The sequence below is a fragment of the Aethalodelphis obliquidens genome, unplaced genomic scaffold, assembly GCF_003676395.1.
Source record: "Aethalodelphis obliquidens isolate GAN/ISIS:26980383/991018 unplaced genomic scaffold, ASM367639v1 scaffold12, whole genome shotgun sequence".
NCBI lineage: Eukaryota > Metazoa > Chordata > Mammalia > Artiodactyla > Delphinidae > Aethalodelphis > Aethalodelphis obliquidens.
Window position 1 is genome coordinate 8,043,955 of NW_020837956.1, and position 17,117 is coordinate 8,061,071.

Genomic DNA, 17,117 nt, shown 5'->3' on the forward strand with positions numbered 1-17,117 from the left:
CAAGATCACATGAAACTCTAACTCAATGACTCACTAATGAAAGCAAAAGACCATTATGCATTAAAACAAAAACAAACATCAAAGATCTCTCATGCTTATAAATGTGCAATGTTTGCGTAAACTCAAGAAGAGCCATCTTTACCAAACTGGATCATCACTAGTAAAGTTAAAGAACAGAAGTAGAAAACTAAGCACCTACTTCATCATAAGTGCAAGAGGACATCCTCATCCAGAAACTTACAATGCAGGAAGACAAAGACACAACTTCAAGTAATATACCACAACTACGGAATTAAGGGACGCAGTGGCTATATACAGATCAATATGAGCACAATAAACCTAAGAGACAGATTGACTCCATCAGCTATCTTCAAGAGAACGGTCTTATAACTAGAGACAGAACAGCAGTCACAAATCAGTGACAGTATTTCAGACGCTACTGGCCAACCATTAATCTTTCAGCTATATTCGCAAAAGAAGAGAAACAACAGGGTCTTTTCTAAACACAAATAATAACATATATTTTATAGGTACATCCCAAGTTATTTAAACCAGACTTGTTAAAAGACCTGTTTACCCTCCTCCCATTTTCCCATCTTTTCTCCCATTCTCCTGTCCAAGAACCCCTCTATCCAAAGTTGGACAGTACATGGTGTTTCCCCCAGCTTCCCTCATGCCTAATGTAGGGATTTCTTTTTTTATCTTTGGCTCACATTTTAATCTTAGGTACAACAATATTTCCCCCTTCCTACTTCCTCTTTTCATATTCCAGTTTTTGTCCAGTTACAGAAAAACTCTTCTTCCCTCTCTCTTGTCAAAAATAGTAAAGCTCTAATCATAGCTTCTCAGCAAAGTGTAGAAAACACCATACATGCCAAATCCCACTCATAATTAAATCATCCACAAAGGAAGCAGAGTTGTAATGTAAATTAAGGAAGAGTTTGTTATCGGAACAGAAGATCTCCGAGGGCAGGGATTGTGTCTATTTTGTTGGGCCTCCTGCCTGGAATGGAACCTTGCATATTAGAAGGCACTCTGAATGCAAGAATAATTGGGGCGTAAGAGGAGGGTAGCCCACAGACTAAATACTATTAAGCTCTACTGAATTTTTTTACTTCTCAATGGGTTGGTAGCCTAGAGAAGTAAAAGTAACAAGAAGCCTCTCATATCTAAACTTGATCTCCCACACATTCTATCATTTAGAGTTGCTTTGAGTTTAATTATTTGCTCTTTGTAAGAGACTAGGAAGGGCCACCTGTGTTCAATAGATAGCACCAGTTCCTTAACTCAGAGTTGATTGCTTTAATCAGAAAAGGGAAAAAGAAAAACTCTTTGCCAAAATAGCTTAAGCACCCATGAGTAATATGGACACTCCTAGATTCTCCTATTCATAAGAACATCTATTAACCATCCCTTTTCAAGGTTAGGAGCGCACTTATACATACCTACACCAAGAAAATGCAATTATACTTAAGAATCAGTGACATTACCCTCAAGCTTTTAAAAGTTCTTTGAAATCCTTCAGAACTTCACAAATTTATCAAACCTACTTCTCAGGTATGTACTACCTATCAAACAAACTCTATACACTTGGCTTTTTTCTTATATAACAAACTTGATTATACCTAATAACATAACCACATTTGACAACAGTTTTCCATGAAAGAAAAGGTTTTTCATATTTCTTTCATACAAATGCACTTTTCATTCACAGCCTATTTTGAAATGGAGATCATTCTACATAGACAAAAAGCACCAGCAATACCAGACACAGGTCTTACCCTCCCTATATCACTACCAGTAATTGGTCCCATCTCTAAAAGTAAAACAAGTTCCTTAATATTAAATACAAGTCTTGCAATGTTTCTCTCTCATCTAAACTTCAGACCATGTTTTAGTAGATCTTCTTTTATTCAAAAGGATGCAAAACAAGTTTTCCAACTAGCATTATGTTTCTTAACTTTAAGATCTTTAATTTTCAAGAAATAATTTAAAGCCAATAAATATAATCTTGATATTTTAACATACTCCAAAAGAAAACTATGAATCCATTTTTAGCAAGTTACTATTAAACTACTTATTAAGTCATAAAAGCATGAAATTGGCAAACTATGCTTTAAATGTTACAAATCATGTTAAATGTCTAAATATATGAACAAGCTAAAACTACAATTGATTGTTAAACTACTGGGTTCTTCAGTAAGTTATTACGAAGGGTATCATGTTAAGATATTGCAGATGTGGTCAGAAGTTAGCTGTAGTAAAAGAAAAAAAAAATTTACTTGAGAAATTCTGTGTCATGGCTTACCATAATTCAGAGCAAAATGTTTATGTCTGTCATTAACATTAAACTTAAGAGGAGAAATAAAACACTTGAAAACTTAAAAAAAAAAGGTATGAGCTACCACATGGTATTTGTTTCCTAGGTTGCTAGATGATACTAAAAACTAAATCTCAAAATCTTCATAACACCTGAGAAATGAAACTACAGTAGATAGACTACACTTTTGGAAAGCTTTATACCTTTATCAAGAATTCAGTGAAGACTTATTTTTATAACACTGATTCAACTACCTAATCAAATCACTCTAGTCTAAATGGTGGTGGTCTGGTCTGGGGACAAACCAGAGAGACAGAATGCTGAAAAGTGTAACTCAAGTCAAATCTAAACAAGGAGGTTAAATCACCTTAGAAATGTTTCATTTGAAAAAAAGATTCAAAAATGGCTAATCAGAGATATAAGCATACTTAAATTAGTTGGAAAGATCAAAAGTTATTTTATTTTAAATCAATGTTTTGATGTAAAGAGGTATCACCAACAAAGACAAGAATAAAAAACAGATTATGAACCCCATGTATCTTTTTTTTTTTTTTTTGCGGTACGCGGGCCTCCCACTACCGTGGCCTCTCCCGTTGCAGAGCACAGGCTGCGGATGCGCAGGCTCAGCGGCCATGGCTCACAGGCCCAGCCGCTCCACGGCATGTGGGATCTTCCCGGACCGGGACACGAACCTGTGTTCCCTGCATCGGCAGGCGGACTCTCAACGACTGCGCAACCAGGGAAGCCCCCATGTATCTTTTTCTTCACCTGTACTTGTTAGATCAGCTGCTAGAAGCTGATGACAAGCTCTGTTACTTTATAAATTTTATGACAGTCAAGCAAAAACTATAAAAATCAATACTCCCCAAATCGACACTATTTTACCTTCACCGTTCAGTTTGACCACAGGATAGTGAGATGGGTAGTAATCCAGATTACACTTTTGTAGTTTTCTCAATTTCTAGGAATCTTATTCATATCCCCAATTACTCAATCCTCCTAATCCACAGTGTGAAAAATCATCAAAAATCCATATTCCCCAAAATTCTCTTACCACTCATTGTAATTTTAACCTAAGTATTACTTAAATAAATTTTCCTATTAGAATTTTGGAACTTAAAAAAATTTTAACTCTTAGAACTCTGATACTTCAGTTGTTTCCCTACTAATTTTTCCTTAAATCAGTGAACTGTGAAAGGCATATTTCACAAAAAAGTAAAATGCCATGTATATTTTAATAAGTGAATTTTATTCACCTTATTAATATCTTATGAAGGACTACTGTAGAGTTCTATTTTATTTACCTTTTATGCTAGATAATGTCAAAAAATACTTTTAAATAATTACGTATAATATACAAATATTCATATAATGTAGATAATACATGTAACTACCACCACTGAGTATGGGGGGAACATTCACTCCCAGTATCACGTGCAATAAATGTTTACCAATCCATCTACAAGGACATGTTTGCAATCTTTCCACTACTGGCTCAGCCAGTTTTCAATGAAACTCCACAATCGCTAAACAATACTATGGCAAATTCTACTCCTCCACGAATGCCAAGAGATAGTGTATCAGCGTCACATTTTAATTCAAAAAACTCCATAAAAAAAATGTACGTTATAAGAAAATAAACTTTCAACGACAGCCACTTTTTCTGACCTCGTCAACTTGTGAATGAGGCGTTCTTAGAAGCACAGATATTTTAGACACTATATTATTCCTTCAAATGCTGTAATCTTAAGGGATTTGGTAATTACATGTGAATTACTAACATAAGCTAATATTTACTGACCTATCAGACAAACTGAAAAGGCTTTCACCTGTTCCTGGAGTCTTTATAGAAATCACCCAGTATAAGAAAACAGGTGTTGAAAGCTCTGATGGTCACATCACAGAGAATAATCACAACATGAACAAATCCAAAGGGTAATGTCCAAGAAACTGGGGAAATCTTAACTAACGGGTATGAAAGATCAAATAAAAATACTATTCCATGCTGACAGTGCAACATAAACACTGCAGAAACTGTAGTAAGACTTTTTATGAGAGCAAAAATAAATGAAGAGGAAAAAAGACAAACAACCATTTAAAAAAAAAAAGATAAAGAAGACACTGAGAGAAGGTAAGAAGCACAGTAAAAATCAGGATTATCCCTGAAAGAAAATCTGTTGACTAACAAAATCTGTTCTAAATACTAAATAAAAGTTCTAATGAAACAACCCATTGTCCATTCAAGAAACCTACAATATTATTCCTTTAAGAAATTACCATTTCAGGGCTTCCCTAGTGGCAGAGTGGTTAAGAATCCACCTGCCAATGCAGGGAACATGGGTTCGAGCCCTGGTCTGGGAGGATCCCACATGCCGCGGAGCAACTAAGCCCATGTGCCACAACTACTGAGCCTGAACTCTAGAGCCCGCGAGCCACAACTACTAAAGCCCACATGCCTAGAGCCCCTGCTCGCAACGAGAAGTCCCGCACCGCAACGAAGAGTAGCCCCCACTCGCCACAACTAGAGAAAGCCCGTGGGCAGCAACAAAGACCCAATGCAGCCAAAAATAAATAAATTAAATAAATAAATTTTTTTAAAAAAGAAATTACCATTTTAATAGTAAAACTGCAACTATCTTTTTAAAAGGCTATACACTTGGAAAAGACTACTATAATAATTAGAACAACTTGCCTCACCATTTATTTAGAAATGCTCTATTTAAAAGCAGGCCAACAATAGGAACTTTGCTATTGCACAACAGAGAAAGTAAATGAAATAATGTCTATTAACATTCAGTGTTGATAACATGTTTCTGCATCTCCTAGAACATACTGATCTACGCTAACCTGAACAATTTACCACTTCCACATCCATGCAGTAGCTCAAATAAAATGAGTTCCTGTGTTAATCCCACAGTAAACCTCGGTAATTCTCACATCACAGGAGTTGTAAACGTTTGTTAACAGAAAAAGAATGTTTTTCCCAAAATAGCTACATAACTCTTAAGACTACTCAAATTCCTAAATAATCCTTTTTACAAGACTCCCACCAACTTTATTTTGATACATTAAACATGTGGAGCCTATTTTAAAAGGTATTTAACAGTGACTTCATCAAAACAGCTTCCTAGTTGTTCTCATGTCTTTTTTCTAAAGTTTTCAAATTGTTTTTAAGCCAACTTGAATAGTGATGAATGTGCGCCGCTATCAAAACGCTTAAGAAGCATTCTGCCAAACGAGATGGGCAAAAATGTTCTAGATCTGCTCAAACTGACATTAGAGGTCATGCAACTTGAAAAATGAAATAACTATTTCCAACACTCATTGAGCCCTTCATTTTAAACATAACTTCAGGGCTATTTCCACACTCTACATTTAATAATACAATTTTTTAAAAAGGATGTTAGGCTCGGTGAAATCAGAAACTGATCTGCCACTTAAAGCTGGTGAGTCTATTCTTAATGGGCCTCTGGTAGATTTGGGATACTGACGATAGCAGTTTCATTTAAGAACTTCACTAGTAAAAAGAATGACACCCGAAAAGGATTGCTGGGGAAGACAGGGAAGAGAAGACCGGAGTCTCCTGAGAAGAAAAAGAGAAACGATTTAAATAAAGTCGCTAAGGAGGAAGGAGGTGGTGAGACGCGCAGACAGAAGAGCGAGAAAGAAGATTTAACGAGGAAGTGAAATGGAGCGCAGAGGAAGGCAGAAGCTAATGAGGAAACAAATGGGAAAAGGTAGTGTTTTCAAACAGGCATGCACCAGGAAGGGACGAGTTACGGCCTGGAGTAGCCCCAGTGCTTTCAGGTGAAAGAGATGCTCGCAGAGAACAGGGACAAGCAGTTTACTTCCAGGCTTTCGAGCAAACTAAAATTCCCTGCCCCGAACCTCTCCCAGCCTCGGCCGAGCGCGGAGGCGGCGGCTGGGGAAGGGGCCTAGCCAGGAGCCAGGCCCGGCGTTCCGCTCCTCTGGGCTCCGCGGCCGAGGGAAAGAGGCGAGGATTAAGCGGGGAGAGGTCCCGGCCGCAGCTCGGCGGCACCCCGAAAACGGTCCGGGGCCTCGGCGGTGCCCGCGAGCCGTTCCCCCTGCGGCGGGGCGCCCAGCGGCCTTACCTGGGGCGAGGGAGGGAGGCGAGGTCTAGGGCGTCCGCTCGCGCCCGCCGCAGAGCCCCTCTGCTGCACTCAGCCCAGGCTTCCAACGGAGGCGCGACCCTGGCTCAGCCGCCGCTTCCCCCTCGGGGTCTTAGCCACCGCCTCCGCCGCCTCCGGGGCTGTTTACACCGTTGGGCCCCGCACGCCGCCGCCGCCGCCGCTGCCGCCTTCTCTCCACCCTAGCGCCGTTGCCGATTCGGCCGCCGCCACCTCCTCCGCCGCAGCCTCGTCTCTCTGGAGCATCTTCCAGCCACCGAACCCTGAGAAACAGAGACTCCAGCCGCGCCGGCAAGAAACTCCCCCGCAACTGCTAGGGGGACGAAGCGGTCAGAACACCGGCGGCTTTTCCGCCATTGAGCAGCAGCCGCTCGACTCCTTCTGCAACCCCCCTCCCCGCACCCTGTCCTTCCCCGCCCCTCGGAGAGCCCCACCCCCAGCTCCCACCCATTGGCACGCCGCGCGGTATCTCGCTGTACCCGGTTTGCTGGACGGCCCGTCAATCACCGCCCTCCTTCCCAGTCCCGCAGCCCCTGTGCCGCCGTCCTTAGTTTTCCCCGCCCACAATGCCCCTCCTCTGTGTTCCTAATTTCCCATTGGGCATCAGTGACCACCTTCAATTGGCAAGGTCAACTATCCATCAAACACCGCCCACTGAGTGAGACCCAACCCTTCATTACCCTTTACTTCATTCAGCCCCGCCTCTGCTATACCTCCGGACGTCAGGGACCAACCCACCCTAACAGCCATACGTAGAGACAGTCGTCAATCAAATAACGCCCACCTGCGCTCCGCCTCTCAAAGCCCGAGTCCTAGCGATAGTCTTTTCTTATTGGTATAAAGGGTGGCCCGAACTCTCAATCATTGGCTTTCTCTACATGTCCGTCACGGAACCAATTTCCAAGTCCGTCACACCGGCTTTTTTTAAATGAACACGCAAAAGGCGGGGAAGTATTCGAAAAGCGATTGGCTAGTCTTCGGAAACGGTCAAACCCAGAGTCTTTGCGGAGGCTTCTCGTTCTGTGAGGACCATGTCCCTTCATTTTTGACCTCCAAGCCTCGCGTGAAACAAACGCCATAAAGGAGCCAGCGGGCTGTCCAATTATAGGTGTGGAGGCCTAGTCCCACCCGGAATTGCAGGGGGTTGGCTGCTGATTGGCAAACAAAGTCCTACTAGGCCCCCATTGGAGGATATAAACGCCTCTCTTAGACGTCGAGACGGGAAGGGAGGGCGCAGGCGAGGACAAGAAGCGATCTAGGGAGAGGCGGTTGTTTTGCTTTAGCCAGCGGGTGGGGCGCACGCGGGAGAGGGAACCTCGGGAGGCAGGGCTCTGGAGGGGGTGTTGCGGGGAGGGGAAAGGCCCGGATGCTCCCTAACAATGAAATCATCGCCGACCAATCAGAGCAGCTGAACTGGGATACCTGCCTAACCTGTCCCCAGAAGCGAAGAAAATGAGTTAGAGAGCGGGAAATTGGGGTGTCAGGAGAGGACAAAAAGCGACGTGAGAAAATGAGACAGGCGATCCCTTCAGGAGGATTCTGTGCTGTTAGGGGTTATTTTTATTCCTTCTCGGCCCGCACTGCCTGGCATTCAGCCCTTGACATTTCCGTGTTTTGTTTCTTAGTCAACGTTGATTTTAGAAACTCTTGGCCTAGTCTTTGACATTCGTTCGCTCCACAGTTATTGAACGCCTGCTATTTGCCAGGCACTGTTCGGAGAGCTGAAGTACAAAAATTAGGTATAAGATGATGGGTGCTATAACTGAAACGTGGTGACGGTGAAGTAAAGGATCTCCTGTGAGTAAGTTTACGGAGGAAGGCTTCACAAAGATACAGGATTAGTCTAGAATGAATGACTCAATAGGAGGGTGAGGGAAGTGGACTTAATTCTTCCAGCAACTGAATTAGACTAAAAGGTACTGCCAGGTTAATCTGCCCCTCCTCCACCCCCAACAAAAGAATGATAACTAGAGTGTAATGAAGGCATTCTAGTACCTTAAGACACTTTTTTTTTTTAATGAAAATTCCCTGAAAAAGAATTTAAACCTTATTCATACTTCGGTGTAAATTGGTTTGGGTAGACAATTTAAGGTAAGATCCAACAGAGTGCTGTTCAGCTTAAGGGCTGTCAGTGTTTGCGGGAGAAGGGCAAATTTAAGAATAGGGCAGTTGTCCTAGCCATGGTGAGGATGGCAGAAATAAAGACTTGATTGCAATTCAGATGTCTTGATCTACTCAAGTTTGTGTAAGGATAGTGTTTCTTACAGCATGGTGGCTAGACCACCAGCATCAGAATCACCTGGGGTGCAGATTCCTGGGTCCACTCACATCTATAATATCAGGGACTCTGGGGACAAGACTTAGTTGAATTTTTAAACGATTCCCCAAGGTGGTTTTTATGAACACCAAAAATTAAGACCTTCTAGCATAGGTAATGAAGACACCATAAACTAAAATTCAGTTTCCCTACTTCTGCACCTTGGGAAGACAGATAATAAGAAAAAGAAGTAGACCCATTTAGATTTTGCCTCTCCCTTGTCCCCTTTATTATCAGTATGGGATCATACAGTCCTCAGGAAATATTTCTTCAATGACTTATAAAATCTGTTTCTTTAAATCATACTCCTTTGCCTGACACACCTTATATAGGGGTAAGGGAATCTAGGATCCCAGCTTCCAAAACAGGAATCATGCTAAAGATCATAAAAATGGAGACATCTAGGGACCCTTGTCTTGAGAATCCAAGCAACCGCAAAGGGCATCAGAGAATTTTCTTGGTCTGCTTGATGTCCTTCTCACTTTCCCTTGGTTGACCTCAAAATTAATACAAAGCACAATCATTTAGTTGGGCTCATCATGCATTCTTTGAATCACTAAAAATAAGGATGTTTTGAATACTGTTCTAGGTGCTGAGAATATAACAGGGATCAAAAAGATTTTAGGTTAACTTTGTTATATACTTTATCTAATTAAAACACTAAACCAATAGAGAAGGTCCAAGAAGATTCACAAAATTGATGTGTACCATTATAACATATAATGTGTCAGAAACATTGAGTACCATCATAGTGGGCTCTTCTACAAACTAGCTATGTGGCTTCAGCTAGTAACTAAGCTATCTTCAGCTAGTCAACAAGCCTTGGTTTGCCCTTCTGTAAAATAGCAATCATAACATCTTCCAAAGTCAGATGAAGAGCTTTAGACACTCTCAGTAATAATACAAAGCACTCCCCAATACATAATTTAAAATGGAAATAATACTAAACGTAATGTAGAAAAGGTTCTAATTTTTCCAATGTTGACTATAGTATTCTCAAGTTCTTTTTTAAATAAGACATCAGATATCAATTTTTTCCAAATTTGGGTGCCCCAGTTTTGCTGGGGCACTAAGCCCACACTTGGTAATCCAGTGCTGCCTACTTCACGTGACTATTTTAAAGATTAAATGAGATATGGTATATAATAGCACCAAATACAGTGCCTGTCACAGTTGAATCAGAATATATGTCATAGAGAAGAAATTTCATTTATTCATTCAGCATATTTACGTGCCTGTTATATGCAGATGACTATATTCTCTATATTCTCTGACAAGGAGCTTCAGAATCAAACTTCAAGTAGTCTGATTTGAGCAGAATGATCCTCTCCCTTCTTAACCACTGGAAATGTTCCACTAATAAACCTGTTTTCTTAAAATAATTTCACCAGCTCCACTCTAGAAATATGTATTAAGCCTTCACTGTGAATCAGGTACTATGGTAGGTGATAGGCATTGCTGCCTGTGGAATTAATTAACTGATATTGTGGTATAATAAGAAATATATATTTGGTCTTCATCCAAACATAGTTTTGCAGCCATGTTTCTGTTTTATGTATGCACGCACAGATGAAAGTAAAATCAAGCAGAGGCAAAACCAAGAAATCTTTGCAGATACCAGTAGGTCCTCAACGCACCTAGCTCTTTCATTCCCAAGCCATTAAAGACCTTAGGCTCTGAGACACCAGGGCTTCACAGCTTTCTAACTTCCATTAAGATTAAGTGGATCTGGTGCCATGGATGATACTTGAACTGAAGTTTATCCCTAAGGTCATGTAACTCTCAAAGCTTGCATGAATCAGAGTTGGGCAAGAAACAGTTGGTGCAACCAAATTAGGAATTTTGAGGAGAGTGTAATAAAGGGACTATTTTCAAAGATGCAGGCAGGGTAGAGATAAATCATAAAGTCTAATCCCCTCAGGCTAGTAATACGGAAGCATGGTATCACCTCTGTTCCTGAAGGGATGAGAGTAGGAAGGGCTTCCAGAAACCTGTACCTGGAGAGCGTTGTATGCAGAGGGTTCCGTGACAAGAACTCTGACCTGTGGTGAAGGACAAAGTAAGCCCTCTTCAAGTAGGGGATAAATACCCCAGCCTCACTCTCCTCCCTCCCTTTGATCTCCCACAGGTGCTACCCATTGGCCAAACCCAACTGGAGCCTGTTGATGCTATCCATATAGGTCACAGAACAAGATGGAGAAATGGAGGGACACCTGGATGTCTAGAGGGACACCAAGAGATATCCAACACACATATATTTGAAGACAACAAGCACACACATATCATTTATTTCTAGTTATAGAATTCGTCTTTTTCCGTAGTTGAAGAAAATTCAAGTCATAAAACAAAGAAGAAAAATGTTCGAAGAAATCCCTAAATCAAAGATCTCAAAGTCTGAGGACCCTTGAGGGTCTACAAGGTCAAAACTATTTTCACAATGATATTAAGACATTATTTACCTGTTTCACTCCTGTTCTTTCGCAAGAATACAGTGGAGCTTTCCAGGGGCTATATAACAGTATGTTGCTTTTGCAACATACTGAATGCAAAAGCAAATACAGATTCCAACTGTCTTTTTTTGTTTTTTTAACTAGGATTTTTTTTTTTTTTTTTGGCTGTGTTGGGTCTTTGTTGCTGCATGTGGGCTTTCTCTAGTTGCAGCGAGTGGGGGCTACTCTTTGTTGTGGTGCATGAGCTTCTCATTGCAGTGGCTTCTCTTGTTGCAGAGCATGGGCTCTAGGCAGGCGGACTTCAGTAGTTGTGGCTCATGGGCTCTAGAGTGCAGGCTCAGTAGTTGTAGCGCATGGGCTTAGTTGCTCCGCAGCATGTGGGATCTCCCCAGACCAGGGATCGAACCTGTGTCCCCTGCATTGGCAGGCCGATTCTTATCCATTGTGCCACCAGGGAAACCCCTCCAACTGTCTTTTATTAAGCCAGAGTTTAAAGAGATTTTCAAAAATATAAGACAATGTCTCCTTCCTCACTAATATTTTTGTTATTACAGAAAATAGTGATGTGTCACCAAAAAATGCTATTTATGTAACATATACTATAAATTGATATTTTTAAATTTCTCAATTTTAATTTATAGTATAATAAATATTTATAGATATAACCCACACAGACAAAAGCTCTTTGGATACTCAATAATTTATAAGAGTGCAAAGGGATACTGACATCAGACTGTTTGAGAACTGCTCTAAATCATACTCCACCTAGGGCCAGCTCCAAAAGTAAGCCAGTGGTAGTTTAATGAGCTGAGGAGTAGGAGGATGGGAAGAAAAGGATGACCCAGAAGCTAATATACCTGCCTCCCTTCTCTCCACTCTCTTTTCTTCCCCTTTACCTATTTTTAAGCCTTTTCAGATTTCCTCTCCCTATTGAATCCCTGTAGCACTTTGCTGCTGCAATCCTACCGCACTTACCCTATCCTACCTCATATTTTAATTATTTAGGTAATTTATAATTCCAACATGCTACCCCATCTGAAGGACACGTGTATGAGCACATGTGCACACACACACACACACACACACACCCAATGAGAAGTTCTTAACCTGAGTTCCACAGAGTCCAAGGGGACTGAATTCACAAGTTTATGAATTTGGAGGGGAAAAAAATTACACATTTATTTTTATTAACCTCTAACTGAAATTTAGCCTTTCTTTCTTATGAATGTAGACAACATACCACAGTAGCAGTAACTGTACTGTGACTTTATCATCATCATAGATTACTGATCTCTTTATATCACATTAGAGTTGTTACAGAGCTCTCGAAATATTTACAATCAACACTATTTTGAAATTACAGGAATTATTAGACTCACCATTAGATCTTTTTATTCATGAAGAAACATATATACCACTGTATCACAAATTTGCTTCTTTAATAAGTTTGATGACTATTTCAATATAACTGGTTTCCTTTGAAATCTTATGAACTTTATGTATTTTAAAACATTATCCTGGGAAGGGATCCACAGGATTCACCAAAGGAACCCTTTGCAAAAAAAAAGAAAAGAAAAGAAAAGGTAAACTCTGAGGAGTAATAATCCTGGTGAGACAGTAATCTCCAGTTCAGCAAAGACATTACTTCTTTTGTTGTACATCGTACACAGTGGCTGCTCAATAATCACTTATTGAATTGAATTCGGGGGATCTCGAGTGGTTCACTGGATGATTTCCCCTTCCTCAACACCACTCTGCCAAGGCTGGGCAGGCCCTGCCCTGCTTCCTCTGAAGAGAGGAAGTTGATCAAGCTCTCGCCATCCTGCATGCAATCCCCACAGCCTTGGAGGCCAAAGCTGGCTGCCTCAGAGCTAGATGCGCCTCTGTGTTTTAAAGTGAGTGTCATGCATAAGAGATCATTGAGATTATGGTTACAACACAGGGGGTGTTATCAGAAACACTTTTTACTTGGAGCCCAGCGATATAAACTCTGCAAAACTACAAAATGTTTAAACATGCTTGGCTGTATAAAACTACTATCAGGCATTTATGTTGAGCATTTATGCCCAAACTCATTTACATTATTCATTTGCTTTGTTATATTTTGTTTTCTTTTTACAGTAAACTGTACATTTCTGCCAACTTTTCGTCTTTTGCTTCTTGGTAGCACTTCCATTTGCTTATGCAATCTGGTAGTTTGCTCATGTTTCAGAAACCTAAAGGGAAACATTGGGCTACTTTTCCCTTATTTTTCTTCCACACCTGCAAGTACTCCTTTCCTGTTTACCTTGTCTGAAAGCTCTTTATCTCCTGCTATTAAAGCTGGATACGAGTGCTGATCTTGAGAATCTAAGCAGACTGTCAGGATGAAGCAGTCATCAAGGTGATGAGCACAGGAGTAAAGTCACAGGTTGGTTATATTAGCGACAAGTATGGAGGGATATAGTTGTAAGAAAACTCTCAAATGAAAAATTCATGATGAAAGGGACATGCCGGACTTGAATGCTATTAGTTTAAAATGTTTCATAAGGCCCACATTTAATGTCCTTTAGATAAAGGCCTTATGTTTCTGGAAAATAGCAGAGACCCCAGCAGTTAGATAACTAGTCCAGAGGCAGGTATCTTATCGGGACCTGGCCACAGAAAGATTGAAGATCAGGGTTGAGAAATTCAGGCTCTGAGGCCAAGTAGAAACGGCGACAGAAGAGGAAGCCAGAGAATCCGAGAACAGCGAGGGGAGATCAGCAGCAGAAATGAATGGAAACCAAACCAGTGAGAGGCCAAACTAGGGTTTCTTATGTTTTCCCTGCCTGGGACCAGAACTTGTCTCAAAGTCCCAGAGTGGGTTCAAACCTTAGACAAGGGTTACGGAAGGTACAAGGCCGCAGAGGGGCTGGGGAAGCAAGGACAGGAAGTCCCTTCCAAGTGAGAGTTTCCAGAGTCTCCATGGTTGGTTTTTGTTTTGCTTTGTCTTTCAAAATTTTTCATTAGGGAAATTTTCAGACACACACAAAAATAGACAGTGATATTACATAACGAACCCCATGTACCTACCACATAGCTTAAACAGTTCTCAACATTTGGACTATATTGCTTCAACCATCCTTCCCCTGAACTTCTTTAAGTTTCAGTTTTTAGCCCTCTGATTTCTATACCATCTTCCTCAGAAATTTGTCCCATTCTTGTGACTCCCGCTACTGCCTCAGTAAATCTGAGCCTCAAATGTGGAGCAGAAGCCCCTTCCTTTGAAGAACCTCACTTAGTTGATGTCTAGGGGGAGGTTTAGTTACCCTCCAGCCCCAGAGATTACTCTTGGTTAGTCTAAACTATCTATGATAATTTCATTCCCCTTAGGGTGATTTGGTTTAGGAATGTGCATGTGATGCAAATCAGGCTAGCTAGTGACACTTGAGGGGCAAGAGGCAGGAAACGGGAGGTTCTAAAGAGTTGTTCTTACCCTTATAAGGGAACATGAAAAAGGTATGCTCTTTTGTTGGAGCCAAACTGCCTGCAGTTGTATCTCAGTGATGCCACTCACTAGCTAGGTAACTCTGAACAAGTTACATAACTTCCACACCTCAATTTTCTTATCTGTAAAATAGGATGACAGAAACAATTCATGGCGTTGTTGTTGTAAGGAACAAAGGAATTAATATATGTAAAGTGTTTAGAACAGTATCTGGCCTATCAAAAGTGTGAAGTAGGGACTTCCCTGGTGGCACAGTGGTTAAGAATCTGCCTGCCAATGCAGGAGACATGGGTTCGAGCCCTGGTCCAGGATGATCCCACATGCCGTGGAGTAACTAAGCCTGTGCACCACAACTCCTGAGCCTGCGCTCTAGAGCCCGCGAGCCACAACTACTGAAGCCTGTGTGCCTAGAACCCATGCTCCACAACAAGAGAAGCCAACACAATGAGAAGCCCGCACACAGCAATGAAAGAGGAGCCCCCACTCACCGCAATTAGAGAAAGCCAGCGTGCAGCAACAAAGACCCAATGCAGCCAAATAAATAAATACATAAATAAATAAAAGTATGAAGTAAATTTTAGCTATTATTATTATTTTATAAGGATGTGATGCTTGGAGCTGTGGCAGCCATTTGTGACTATGGAGGGGCAAGCTTGAGGAGAAAGACCAGCTCACTGCGCATGAGAGGAAATGTAGAAAGGACCTTAATCACTGATGTCAAGTTACTGAATTAAACAACCTTGGAATCATTCTATCCCTGAATTTCTCAGTAAGGGAGAGAATAATTTTCCTTATTATATGTGTCTCTTTGGTTGAATTTTCTATTATTCATAGCCCAAAACATCCTAATTGATACATATGCCCCAAATAAGATTTCTTTTCCCCAAAGCTTGCTCAAGTTTATTGCCTCTTTCAAGGCACTGCGATTTCCCCATTCAGTCTTCTATATAATTCCCCATAACAAGCCAGTTTTGTCAATGTTTTTATAGTGTTTTTTTGGTTTTTTATTAATTAATTTATTTATTTTTGGCTGTGTTGGGTCTTTGGTGCTGTGCACAGGTTTTCTCTAGTTGTGGCGAGTGGGGGCTACTCTTTGTTGTGGTGTGGGGGCTTCTCATGGCAGTGGCTTCTCTTGTTGCAGAGCCCAGGCTCTAGGTGCGCAGGCTTCAGTAGTTGTGGCACGCGGGCTCAGCAGTTGTGGCTTGCGGGTTCTAGAGCACAGGCTCAGTAGTTGTGGCGCACAGGCTTAGCTGCTCTGCGGCATGTGGGATCTTCCCAGGCCAGGGCTTGAACCCGTGTCCCTTGCATTGGCAGGCAGATTCTTAACCACTGCGCCACCAGGGAAGCCCTTGTCAATGTTTCTTTCCAACTTTTTCTTTCTCTCCATTAACAAAGTTACTCTTACTGGCAAAACAAAAAATAGTGCAGTTAATGCCTTCATGAGAAGTGAGGGGCTCATATAATGTAAAAATATTGGTCATGGCCATCTCTGTCTTATTCACAGAGTCTAGCACATAGTAGGTATTCAATATCTATTTGTTGAATGAATGAATGGAGGGATGGATGAGGCATTTTCCAAGTGAAGATTTTTCAGTGAATAATTTTTCAGAGAAAGAAATCTTCCTCTGCCAAATAAGTTTGTTTATTTGATTAACCATTAAATAAAGTTGCTCCAGGACTTCTCAGAGCCTTCTATACACTTCTATGCATTAAGAATCAAGAGGAGACACTACTGTTCAGTGCTTACCTAATTTAATTGACTAGAGAGGCATTTGTTTTCCAGTCACCATTTTCTGGAGTTCCACAGAACATAACTGGAAAAATGTTTAAGGCAGTGTATTTTTAATGAACACGATAACATTAGCTAACAAATGAAATTATACTTGAATAGAAATCAACTGTAGTTGGATTTTCCTTAAAAATACAGGGGCAGCATTCTGAAATTGGTACCCGCCTCCCACTTTTATATGGGACTGAGCCTACATGATAATACAGTAGGTGAAATTCCATAAATATCCCAAGGTCTCTGTAAGTTAACTCAGATATCCTATACTCAAATGCCTACAGAGGCCAAGAAGTAACTGAGTGAAGCACGTGAGTATAAGAAAACATACAGCACTAGCATGATATTAAATGGCAGTTGGTCCTCAGTGTCCGTGTCAGGGAATAACAGGTATCCAGCTAATGGGCCAGCTAATTCACCACTCTGGCTAAGTAGTGAATAAAGGCCCAGTGGCAAAAGCATTCCTCTTTTTTATTTTTTTCCCAAGAGAAACCTCACATCTGGACTTTTATGTAAATTTCCCAGTTTTTCAATATTAAGAATTAATTCAATTCCTTTTTAAAAATTGCCTGGGCCAAACACACCTCTGTCAGTTTTAGACCAATCAGCCTATCAACGGCATCTTTTATG

The 17,117-nt window shown here is 41.0% G+C and overlaps 1 protein-coding gene across 4 annotated transcripts in view; it reads right to left on the reverse strand.

Annotated features, from left to right (window-relative positions):
• Nucleotides 1-6,922, reverse strand: part of PPM1B (protein phosphatase, Mg2+/Mn2+ dependent 1B) — a 91,648-nt gene extending 84,726 nt beyond the window's left edge. For 3 of the 4 annotated variants that reach the window (XM_027113239.1, XM_027113240.1, XM_027113238.1), the window contains exon 1: nucleotides 6,433-6,922. The gene's annotated coding sequence lies outside the window, so the exon portion shown is untranslated. The remainder of the gene's footprint in view (nucleotides 1-6,432) is intronic. The other variant, XM_027113241.1, reaches the window with a different exon arrangement.
• Between the last annotated feature and the right edge of the window lie 10,195 nt (nucleotides 6,923-17,117).